Source organism: Brachyhypopomus gauderio, chromosome 16 (genome assembly GCF_052324685.1).
Source record: "Brachyhypopomus gauderio isolate BG-103 chromosome 16, BGAUD_0.2, whole genome shotgun sequence".
Classification (NCBI taxonomy): domain Eukaryota; kingdom Metazoa; phylum Chordata; class Actinopteri; order Gymnotiformes; family Hypopomidae; genus Brachyhypopomus; species Brachyhypopomus gauderio.
The window spans coordinates 8,159,673-8,171,986 of NC_135226.1; the positions used below are offsets into that span (position 1 = coordinate 8,159,673).

The following is a 12,314-nucleotide window of genomic DNA, read 5'->3' on the forward strand; positions in this document are numbered from 1 at the left end:
GCGTATACATTGCCATCACAGATGGCAAGGATTTCATTAAGAATATTAAGCAATGGTGGTGGAATAGCTGAGGGGGGTGGGGTGGGGTGGGGGTGGGGGTGGCTGTTGTAGTCACTGCAGCTGCTCAGCATCTGGTATGTACGATTTGTCTGTATCATGTGGTTTTCTTGGTGGCTGCACCACTACAGGTGTAACAACTCATGGAGCCAAAAACCAGGTTTGCACAAGAGTTTAGGAGAGGTTGCTCTAGAGAATAGAACGGCAAGCTTTGCAACGCTGTACCATAATTCAACATTGCAGAATACGCCACGTTTACCCAGGGTTCTTCTCAATGTTTGCCCACCATTGTTCGCCGTATATCTCGACAGAGCAAGGTTAGCGCGTCCCAGGCGTAATGCGTTCGCGAGCGGAAAACGACCGTCACCTTGAGGTTCTGGCGGACGTGAGCGGGGTCAGAGGGCAGGGCAGGTCTGGGGGCAGACCCTCGTGACGGACAGCGAGGACAAAGAGGAAGGGCAGGGTGTCTGTCTCGGAGCGAGACGGGGTTGGGGGGGGGGGGGGGGTTGGTTCCTCCTCACAAAGACCAGCATCTGCAGACTAACGCTCGTCCATCACGGCTGGGACCGAGAAAACGGGAAACAAAAGTCTGCCTCCTTCTCGCTGGCGCTCCGTTCCTGTTTTCTTACCGCGGGTCCTTCCCGTTTCTCGCAACGGTCCGGAGCGTCGCGCCGTCTCGCGCCGGCAACGGGCGCTTCCTGCGATCGGCGCTGAGCTCCTCGCGTGAGCTCCGTCGTCTGCGGCGCGGGAGCCCCCCCAGGGGACGCTCCCGAGGACGCTCTTCTCCTCCCCGTCCTTCTTCTGCCTCCGCACAGGTCACGTACAGCCGAGGAGGGCGAAGTCGCCCGGCCCGTACACCCGACCGGCGGCCGCACCGGCGGCATCCAGGCTGGGGGCAGGAGAAGAGAAAGGGGCTCGGCTGGCCAACGCCTGCCCTCCTCCCGTTCCCTGAGACCCTAACTCGTGAGCTGTGCTACCAAAATCACGGGTCAGGAGCTTGGGACCCGGGTGGCGGGCATAAGCGACGCTGGCCACACATCGTCCTTCAGATTGGGAGAGAGACACGGCGATTAGTCATGATTAAAAGTCTCATACATGTGCTGCTTCAGCATCTCCTACATCTAAAGGATCATTAAAAGATCAGAATCATACAAGATCAGATGGATATTAAACGTTCTGGTTTGCTTTGTTTTGTTTTCGTGATATAGATGTTATAGAACAATTCAGACTTCGAATAAACCATGTGCATAAAGCATAATACCTGGATGGCGGTTCAGTCTCCACACATGAATAAGCTTCCTACATCGAGTTTTAACGTGTCATTTTACTGAGATGTTCTTCCACACGTTTATCTAATGAAATCAATTGGCCGTATTCCATATATACGGAGAGGGGGCGGATATCGCCTGCGTAGTTTTTGTAACCTGAGCAGTGTTTTGTGGATCTTTCACAAGCATATCTAATGCATTATGAAGTATATGAAAAGAAGAATTTACAGGAATGTAATATGAATGTAATACATTTGATTTGCTGCCTGCCAGACATATGGTTTCCACTAAACTGTGCTGGCAAGACCAGATGGAGAGTGTAGCGGAGAAGTTAAATGCTGTTTGCAATAGTTTGAGAAGAATGTAAGAACTCTGGACTATTAATTAAAAGCAGCTTGGACACTTTGTTATAAAATTATCATGAGGTCAAATGGTTCAATATAATATTCATATACTGTAGGCAAAAAAAATCCATATGAAATTCTATATCCATCCATCTTATCATGCAGCTATCTAACCAAGCAGATATCCACCTACCTACATCTACGTCTCATGTCAAACGCTACATTCAAATTATTTAGGTCTGTGCTACATTTTGTACTGCAAGAGGAAATATTACTTTTTTGAATGTTTGTATTTCTACTACTGGTGTGACAATAAAGTACTTATGATAACACCTTTTGTGTATAATCGCATCTATTTAAAGTTTTACATAATTATCAAATAATGCCTAGATCAATTTATATTTGCATCCAGACAACACTTGAATATGTATTTGCAAAAGTGATTTAAATACCTCTCTCTCTCTCTCAAATTTCTCTTTCCCGACTTAACATCCAGGTTTTCAAATCACATATGTCTCATATATATATATATATATATATATATATATATATATATATATATATATATATATATATTAGACCTCGCTTAGGTATGTATTAAACTTCACAGTACGCTCCATTCCCAGCTGATGGGAAGTTTGTTTCGTGTGGCCCAGCAACAGTGGAGTGACAGGCAGGGGATCGACCTGGCGGGGCAACTGCACCGCAGTGGAAGCGTGCACTCTGAGAGCCGGCCGCGCTCTGTCTGACTGTGGCCGGACCGCCATGGCGAACCGAGAGGAGGCTCATCCAATCACGTACTCCGCTCCCGCCCCTCTCCAACACTTATGGTTGGTTGTCACCAGCAGCCTTGGTAGCACATATTACTCAGAGTCTTGTAGTGCTACTCAAAGTCTTGTAGTGCTACTCAAAGTCTTGTAATGTTACTCAGTCTTGTAGTGTTACTCAGAGTCTTGTAATGTTACTCAGGGCAGTGATTTTTCACCCTGATTTTGGGAAAGACTCCCTTTCATGACACCATTCAGATCAGTACTTAGGAAAGACTCCCTTTCACAACACCGTTTAGATCAGTACTTAGGAAAGACTCCCTTTCACAACACCGTTTAGATCAGTACTTAGGAAAGACTCCCTTTCACAACACCGTTTAGATCAGTGCTAAAAAACAAAGACCTCAAGCATAGTGGACCATTATGTGAAGGTCAGTACCTCTGGCTTAAAGGATTAATAACAATACACTGTAGTCACCATAAGAGTTTCTTGATTATGTACGATATTATTGTGTTTATGTATACCTGTATTAACAGACGCCACTGCCTTACCATCACACCATTAGGTCTTCAGCTGGCGCATCATGGCTGTTATGAAGTGACTCAGACAGCTTTCTGCTTGCCAGACGTAGTGTCTGAGATGAAGCTACGTGACCTAGTGGACCATGAGTAGACCTTGTTCTTCTTTTACATCATCATCTCTGTCTGCTGAGATGACATGGCACCGCAACCCTTCACCCTCCGCAAGCTCCTCCCTCACTGGAGAGGACAGAATACAAAAATAATCAAAAGAAAACCAGGGAAGGTTGAACTATGACATGTGCCTAAACTCCAAGGAGACCTGGACCACAACCGTTCTCGTTCCTCCATTTCTGGTTATGTTTATCGTTTAATATCCATCATGCCAATAAATTCAGAGACAGAGGCCTTCCAAAGTTATATATTTGACACCTATATCTAATTGGGTTCTACCAGAAATCATTTAAGTTAATAATAGTCTCAGTAGCTAATGGGAACAGGTACCAATTACCTTGGTGCACCATTGGCCCTGTCACAACTAAACAGATTATTGAAATGTGTTGTCATACCAAGGAGAGGTGAAGGAAAAACCGTCACATGGTACCTGGAGACCAAGAAGATGTGTGCTCAAGGAGTATCCGCTGTCTCCATTTGGTAATTGAGAGTGCTGTATCAAATAAGGACAACAGTCACGTGTGGGTTTTCATACGCACACCAAACCCACAGCACACAAACACACACACACACACGCATGTGGGAGAGACGGTGGGTTCACCGATGTCTGTTTTTCACACTCTGCAGTGGAGCCATGAAACACAGGCACAGAGGTCTAACACATTTGTAGATGTCAGGTCGTAACTGCCCTTATTTGAGAACAATTATGCTTTGTCTTTGATAGAATTTGGTCTTCCTTGTAATGAGAGTCTGTGGCGACTGTCCTTAAAAACCCTCGTGTGCTTTATGTCTCTGGTCTATAAACAATCTCTCCTGTATTTGTTTTCCCTTGATTTGTCACAGTTCAGATGTGGAAAGGCGGCGCGGTTTCAGATCAGGGGAGTGGAACACGCTGTAGTTACACCATCTGAACGTGCTGTAGTTACACCATCTGAACACGCTGTAGTTACACCATCTGAACGTGCTGTAATTACACCATCTGAACGCGCTGTAGTTACACCATCTGAACACGCTGTAGTTACACCATCTGAACACGCTGTAGTTGTAGTTACACCATCTGAACACGCTGTAGTTACACCATCTGAACGTGCTGTAGTTACACCATCTGAACGCGCTGTAGTTACACCATCTGAACGCGCTGTAGTTACACCATCTGAACGCGCTGTAGTTACACCATCTGAACACGCTGTAGTTACACCATGTGAACGCGCTGTAGTTACACCATGTGAACGTGCTGTAGTTTCACCATCTGAACACGCTGTAGTTACACCATGTGAACACGCTGTAGTTACACCATGTGAACACGCTGTAGTTACACCATGTGAACGCGCTGTAGTTACACCATCTGAACACGCTGTAGTTACACCATCTGACTGTAGTTACACCATCTGTACACGCTGTAGTTACACCATCTGAACACGCTGTAGTTACACCACATCCTCGGCTGCCTCCGTCACCTGACGCTGCGCACCTCCTCGGCGCCCCAAACCGCAGCCCAGGTGGCGTTGCCATGACAATGATGAGGGTGACATTTGTGCTGTGGTAAACAGGTTACTATGGAGAGCCTCACCTCGGCTCCCCCGCGGCTGTGCGCAATATCGGCGAGGAAGGTCAGCAGACACCACGCGTCACCGTCAGTCGACCCTCTCCGCTCCTCACAAGCCTGTTGCGATAACACGGCGCACGGCGTCCGGATCATTCCGAACCGTCCTGAACGGTTTTCATAATTCCTTTCCTTGAGAGAAAATGTATTGTTTGCCTTTACATACCAAACCACAGGGTCATATTTTCACTCAACATATTTTCCTTTAGTGCTGACTGCATTTTCCCTTAATCAGAGGGAGTAAACTTCACTGCAGGGTTCGTATACACAAACCCCTACATTCCCTCGCCTGTAATTACAGGGGTAATTTAATGGAATGTTTGCCATCAATTTTATCTATTTGCAAAATACTGTTAAGTGCTCCGTTCTGAACTCATGTATGCATGTACCCTTTATTTAAGGATGAGATGTGGCCTCGCCACACATGAGTCCAGTGCCAAACGCGAAGCTTGTTATAACATAGTGGATATGTGGTTTGAGTTTGAACTCATGTACCCCAGGGTATGGGCCATTCTAGGTGATGTATGTGTATGGTTGTGCCTTAGATAGTGCCATGGTTGCAGACTTCTGTGTGTGTGTGTGTGTGTGTGTGTGTGTGTGTGTGTCTGTCTGTCTATCTGTGTGTGTGTGTGTGTGTGTGTGTGTGTGTGTGTGTGTGTGTGTGTGTGTGTGTGCGATGTGTGTATGTGTGTATGTGTGTGTGTGTGTGTGTGCATGTGTGTGTGTGTGTCTGTCTGTCTATCTGTGTGTGTGTGTGCGCACGGTGTGTGTATGCGTGTATGTGTGTGTGTGTGTGTGTGTGCATGATGTGTTTATGTGTGTGCAGTGTGTGTATGTGCGCGGTGTGTGCTTGTATGTATGTACGTGGTATGTGTGCTTGTGTCCGTCTATCTGTGCGTGTGCATTATGTGTATGTGTGTGTGTATGTGCATGGTGTGTGTATGTGCGTTGTGTGTGTGTGTGTGTGTGTGTGTATGTGCATGCTGTGTGTATGTACGTGGTGTGTGTGTGTGTGTGTATGTGCATGCTGTGTGTATGTACGTGGTGTGTGTGTGTGCGTGCGTGGCGTGTGTATGTGTGTGCGTGCGTGCGTGTGTGTGCGTGCGTGCGTGCGTGTGTGTGTGTGTGTGTGTGTGTGTGTGTGTGTGTGTGTGTGTGTGTGTGTGTGTGTGTAGCTCCTCCCCCAGCACATTCCCCTGCAGATGAGCTGAGAGGTCAGTGAGTTCTTGTCTGCCACTGTGCCTGCCAAATTCATCCAGACACTCTCTATTAGACGCTAAAGAAGCGGCCAGTTACACTGAGCAGATCTCCAAGGGGTGAAAAGAAGAGTTTCCTCATTGGAGACACACGCACACACACACACACACACACACACACACACGCACGCACACACATACACACGCACACACACACTCACACACACGCACACACACACACACACACACACACACACACACACACGCACGCACGCACGCACACACACATGCACACCCTTGTCACCGATGTGGCTGCCTTGAATGTATTGAAATTTACTCAAATTATTCTCTTATTACCTCAGAAATAAAGTTACAACCCAAATACCATCACCATGCGTTTCTTCCCCTGTTTGTGCTCTGAATACATATGTGCACTAACCACAGCACTGGTAAATGGGTCAGATAAATTGTACTCCACCTAATTCTGAGTGTCAGTTGGAGCCTCTTTCATCATGGACAGTGTGACTGTAGGGATGTAATGGTAGGAGCAGACAGCAGGAGGCCAGCATGGCTCTCCACGTCCTCCTGGGGATAATCATCCATCTCACTGTCACAGTCCTCAGCCCTCTCCACCAGGGAGGCAAGGCACAGGCGAGAGCTGCATCCTAATAGGCTGAGTGGGGGTCGCCGGTCTGCTGGGGGGGGGGGGGGGGGGGGAGCCAGACAGAGATCCAGACAGCAGGACAAAAGCTGTATACGTACCTGCAGACACTACCTGCTATCTGCACACACACACACACACACACACACACAGAAATACGCGCGCACATCTGCACATACATGCGCACACGTGTGTACACACAGGCACGTTCACGCCCACACACACACACACATATGCACTCTCTGACCTTATCTCCACCATACCGGTTTTATTGTTCACTCATCAAGACTGCACACAGAACATAAGCCTTGTACATACCTGCAGACTCTACCTGCTATCCACACACACACACACACACACACACACTGACCTTCTCTCCTCCATTACACCTTTATTGCTCACTCATCAAGAGTACACACAGAATACGGCTCTCTGTTCAGAACAATAACTTTTCCAATAACACCAAGCGTGGCTTATTATGTTATCACGGGGAAGAACATGAAGATCGACCAGTATTAAAATGCAAACCCATGAGCTAAATACACTGACAGCTAAGGAGCTCTTTGTTATCCTGCGTGTTTGTCATGCTTTGGTTTTAATATCTGAACCCTTCCTCTCCCAGTTCAGCAGAATGTGTGATTCCACTCAGGTGCTACGCTGAAGACGATAGTGTATTCGGTGTAGATAACGGAATGGAACTCTCTCGCCCCGGGACGGCCAAGTCAAACATGCCGTAAAAGCCGTAATTTTCTGGGAATCTACTTTATAAACACGGTTCATTGTCTTCTTCCACACTCCATATAACATGGAGACCGAGATCGCCGTGCTCCAAACCTCCATTTACCTCTATGTCTCCAAAAGTGTCTGGCTCTGATCCAGTAGAGCTGCATGGATTCATTTGGTCCCAGCAACCTTAAGATTGTTCGATTTCCTCAAGCCAAGCGGGCAAGATACAAAAGAATGTTTCTCCTAGCCAAATATTAGCTGAAATGTCTGACTGAAGTGACTGCTATGTCTGAGTTGACTCTTGGTGTTTTGAAGTGGTGCCTCTCAGCCTCCCCGGACTCCCCCTCGTTTAATTGAGCGTTCTGCGGAGAGGTCTCTCCTCTGACGTGGCCTGTCCACTGGGCCCACTGCGAGGTGTGCCATCCCACCATCCTGAAAGGCAGCAAGCCTCTGAAAAAGTTTCTTCCCTATAAATAGCTTCAATCCTTAATCAGAACAGCTTAAACACACAGAGGTCACTGGTTACCCTGAATCATGGGAGAAACAAACAACCTTTTGAGTGAGGGCAAAACTTCCCTGAACACAGAAACACGCCAGTTTCTGAACATAAGTGATCCGCCCGAACCACAGCCTCCAGACATCGAACCTGGCCCGTAAAGACCACTTTGATTTGTGAGCAGTAAACACCCAGTGCCTTCCTCCTGTCAAAAACCTGCTGACGCGATACCTGTTACTGCCAGCTCTATATTCAATGCTCAAAGCAGAGCATTCTTCCCCCTGTGGCTGGTAAAAACAGCACAAGGCAAATACGTAAGCTGCAGACGAGCGTTCAGCTCTCGCTCCGACATAATGCAGCTTCAGTGGTCCGTTTGCCTTTTACTGGCCGGTGGAAATCGCTGCAGACTTGTAAATGTTGGGATGCTGCAAAATCAGAATGACACACTGATTTCTGGAAGAAAGCACTCAGTCAAAAAGACATTAACTGCCCCAGTATGTAAAAGGTAAGGTGAAATTGTGGAGGTGGTAAAATAGAATTGACAATATTCAACAAAAAACATATACCGTGTGTTCTGTAAGCACACAGTGAATCAACGGTGACAACATTTTTTTCTTTCCTTTTCAGGTTAGGGAGCTGCACTTGACAGGCAGCGACTCTGAGCTTTAAAACCCAAGTTTAATTTGAAGGTATATCACAGAGGACACCGCATACAAACTATAAAGCAATCAGAGTCTCTAGACACAGTGGACTCTGTGTCCATTTCAGAAGGCCACATGCAGTTGGGCACCCAACAGTAACCCTCAATTAATTTTTCATGCTTGATTCTTGGCTGCTGATGGCTAGCTAAAAGCCTATGGCCCACAGACGTCATCAGACGGGGAGTAACGGCAAAGCTCTGGCAACCTTGTAGAACTGCACTTTTCACTTCCTGCTTGTTTCGTTTACATCTACAGGGCTTGGCAGACATCGCCATCCACAGCCTCTTACAGAAGTGCTTTATTGTCACTTGGAAAACCAGTGCGTATAAAAGCACAAATGAGCTGGACCTCGGATGGGGGGAGAGTTTCATTTTTTTTCCATCTGAATGTGAACTGCATGTTTAGTGAGGGTCCCAGCAGGCTCAGGCAAGAACACTCCACTTTTCAGAGCTACAACTCCTCAGAAGTAACTCACAATACATTTGCAGAAACCTTAAGGGTCGTTTGTGTAAATTAAAAATAAAGCCTGTACAACCATTATAACCCTCTCTCTAAATTTCCTCTAAGTGGTTCTCTGGCCTGTATTTAGTACATCGGCGGATTGATTCCTCTTAAAGTTAATGCATCAGTGCCATCTAGTGGCCGAATAATGTGTTGCAAGACAATTATATCTCAGACTTTTGAACTCTACTGGAGACACAGTCCAATCAGTGATGTACAAAAAAAGCTCAAGCCTCCAGTTTTTTTTTTTGTGCTGTCATGATAAAATACCAAAATACAGATGTGTTGCAGGTGTAATGTGATTGGTGTTCTCTAAAAGACCAAAGAACGTGCTCGAATACAAAATGCTACTACAAAATTCAAAAGCTTGGTTGTGTCAGTGAAGAACTATCAGTTAATGATGAGATACGACCTGAAAAAGGAGTAACGGAAATAATGGCAAAAATGATTTTATATGGCAGACAATTAGAAAGAGCTCTATTACATATCACTCAGTGTAACTCACTACACACTATGTTGGGTATAGGATGCGCAATGAGGTGTGGTGTGAAACACATTATTTTGTGATAAAGTGGCAGCAGTATTTTGGCAGCTTATTGATTCTGTCGCTGTTTTAGCTCAGGCTAAAATTTTCGGACTCCCCCTGTGAGGCCCTCTAACAGACCTACTGGTTCCAGTCTGGCCCCCCAGTTCAGATGGTCCAGAACCTCCACTGCTGCACTACGGTTGTGATTATCTTTAAATACCACTCGCGGTATCTCAACATTTCTTTTTCTCCTCCGCTAGGGAATATCATGTCGTGTGGCTTCATGCCTATCGGTCTGTGGTTGTCAGATCTCTGTCACTCCACCGCTATCCTGTGTCTGTCTGTCTGCATGTCTGCATTTCATGGGTTTTCCTTTGCTGTGGTGGTCCGCTCTGTTTTCGGGCCTACCAACCAGCACTACTGCTGAACCAGAAACTAAGGCATGCATTCATTTGTTTTCTTTTATAGTCATTTTAAATGTGTTTTTATATGTTGATTTAAGTTGGGGGGAGACCGGTTATGGTTGTAACATGGGGAGAGTTGTAACACCATCAGTTCCACTGATCACGGATAAGTTAGGAGTCATATGATCATTCTAGTATTTACCCAATTCCTCCCTGATACCACATGGTGAATATCAAGGCTGTAAACAGGCACATGCAGATTCCATAGTGAAAAAACCGATTTTGAGGTAAGAAAGTAAATTTTTGAATCAAGACTATATTTTGTTTAGTACTTATACTATTGCAGATAAAACCATATGAATTATATTACATTAAACTGTAGTTTCTCAGGTCAATTGTGATGCATTTTTACCCTGTTAATTTCAAATCACTCTGTTAATACAGCTAGTTAAACAATGGCTGACAGGGGTGGGATGGGTTGTAACAAAGCTTTAAAAAGTGTTACAACCATCGCTTTATATACAACTAAGAAAACGTTCTTGATTTTAATAATTTTACAGAATGCCTAGGCAGTGGAAAAGAAAGACAGACAGAGGTGTGCCTGCAAATGTTTTTAAAAGAAGCATCTGATGAGGTCACAAAGAAGGGCAAGCCAGTCAGATCAGTTGCAAAGGCACATGGTATCTGCTATGTAACACACACACACACACACACACACACACACACACACACTGGTTGTTCATTATTTGACCTAAATGTTCTTTACACAGGTACATTGTATTAAAGTGTTCATTAGGCATACATATTTTTAAATAAGCTTGTTCTAGTACACTAATTTACACACACACACACACACACACACACACACACACACACACACACACACACACACTCCTGAATAAAACAGAAAGTGGATATGAGTTATGGTCAGTCACAGAAAGAGAGAGAGAGAGAGACATTGTTCAAGATTGTTCTTTTATTATTTTATTTCAAAAATCTCTTTTTAAAGCATATTGCATGGTGTGGCCTCTGTTTTTGCTTCTTTTGTCTAATTGTTACAACTTACCCCAGCAGGTGTTACTGCCTACCCCAGTAGTGGGGTAGATTGTAACAAAGGAAAACCAACATGTGAGTTGATGTCAAATACAGTTGAATTGAGTTTTGAATTGGTGCCGTTTGTAGTAAACAAATGTGTCTACTTTGTATAAAAGTTTGAGAACTTTAGCTCAAAAATTCAGTGAGTTACAGGTTCTGAAGCAAAAAGTGTTACAACCATACCCGGTCTCCCCTTACATGTTCGGTATAATTATGGTAAATCTGTAGTGTACAGTTTAAAACCCCCATTCATCCCCCTTTTCGCTGCAGTTTTCTCTCAGGACTGTCAGGGAGGGGGAGGCTACATACACCATGGGCGTCTTCACAGTTCCACAGGGGCGCCAGCTCCACCATCAAACTATCCGCTAACCATCCCACATGTCCCGTTACTTCGTTATTAATGTCTCTAGACGTTATACAGTCTTCATTTTCTTTTAGTTTGCTTTTGTGACCTTTGCAGTTACTTGTATGACTCACTCATAGAAGGTTCTGAGTTCAGACTTTTCCCACATTCAGTTGTGTGCAAATCCAGTCAGACTTACTCCCAGATCCACGTCAGCTGGAATTAAGGTTAAGGTTTGCTGGATCTGCTAACAAGAATAATTATACAACGCTTTACATTTTACCTCCAGGGTTACAGCTTACCATGACCACTGATTACAGTCTGATGAATGGAGTATCATAGTAATAAAAATACAGTATTTACGTTGCACCTTTCATACAAAGCGATGTAGCTCAAAATGTTTTACAGAGGGCAATAAAGCACACAGTGCATTGATCAAAGATGGGGGCAAGAAATAAACTATAGAAACAAACCTAAAACATATAATGAAAATAAACAACAAGGATGAAATGATAAGAGATGAGTAAAGTATAAAGAAGAATACAAACATTATAAAAAATGAATACCACATTAAATGCAATTATATTAAATTCAGCTCAAATTCCTCAATGTTAATAAGGTGTTACATGATATAAACGGAGCCTGTATGTTTCACAGAACTGAAAGTGATCATGTGTTTGATGATCTCTGACAAAGCTGTAGATCATATTCATATAACACAATCAGACAAGTAAGAAGGTATTGCATTCTCTACAGGCTGTAATTTGTCTATACTTTATCATCAGAATTCAATCCGAGGTCGCTGACTACTTTTACTAAGGCTGTTTCCATAATGTGACCTTGTCTAAAGCCTGATTGAAATGTATCGTATATGTCATTATTTTGATGGAAGACACTTAGCTGATTTCATACCACGTTGTTTATCATTTTTTA

At 44.6% G+C, this 12,314-nt stretch overlaps 1 long non-coding RNA gene across 1 annotated transcript in view; it reads left to right on the forward strand.

The window, feature by feature from the left end:
* Positions 1-12,081, forward strand: part of LOC143477225 (uncharacterized) — a 32,195-nt gene extending 20,114 nt beyond the window's left edge. The window contains exon 3 of the long non-coding RNA XR_013121523.1: positions 8,439-12,081. This is a non-coding gene — a long non-coding RNA (uncharacterized LOC143477225). The remainder of the gene's footprint in view (positions 1-8,438) is intronic.
* Positions 12,082-12,314: the final 233 nt, after the last annotated feature.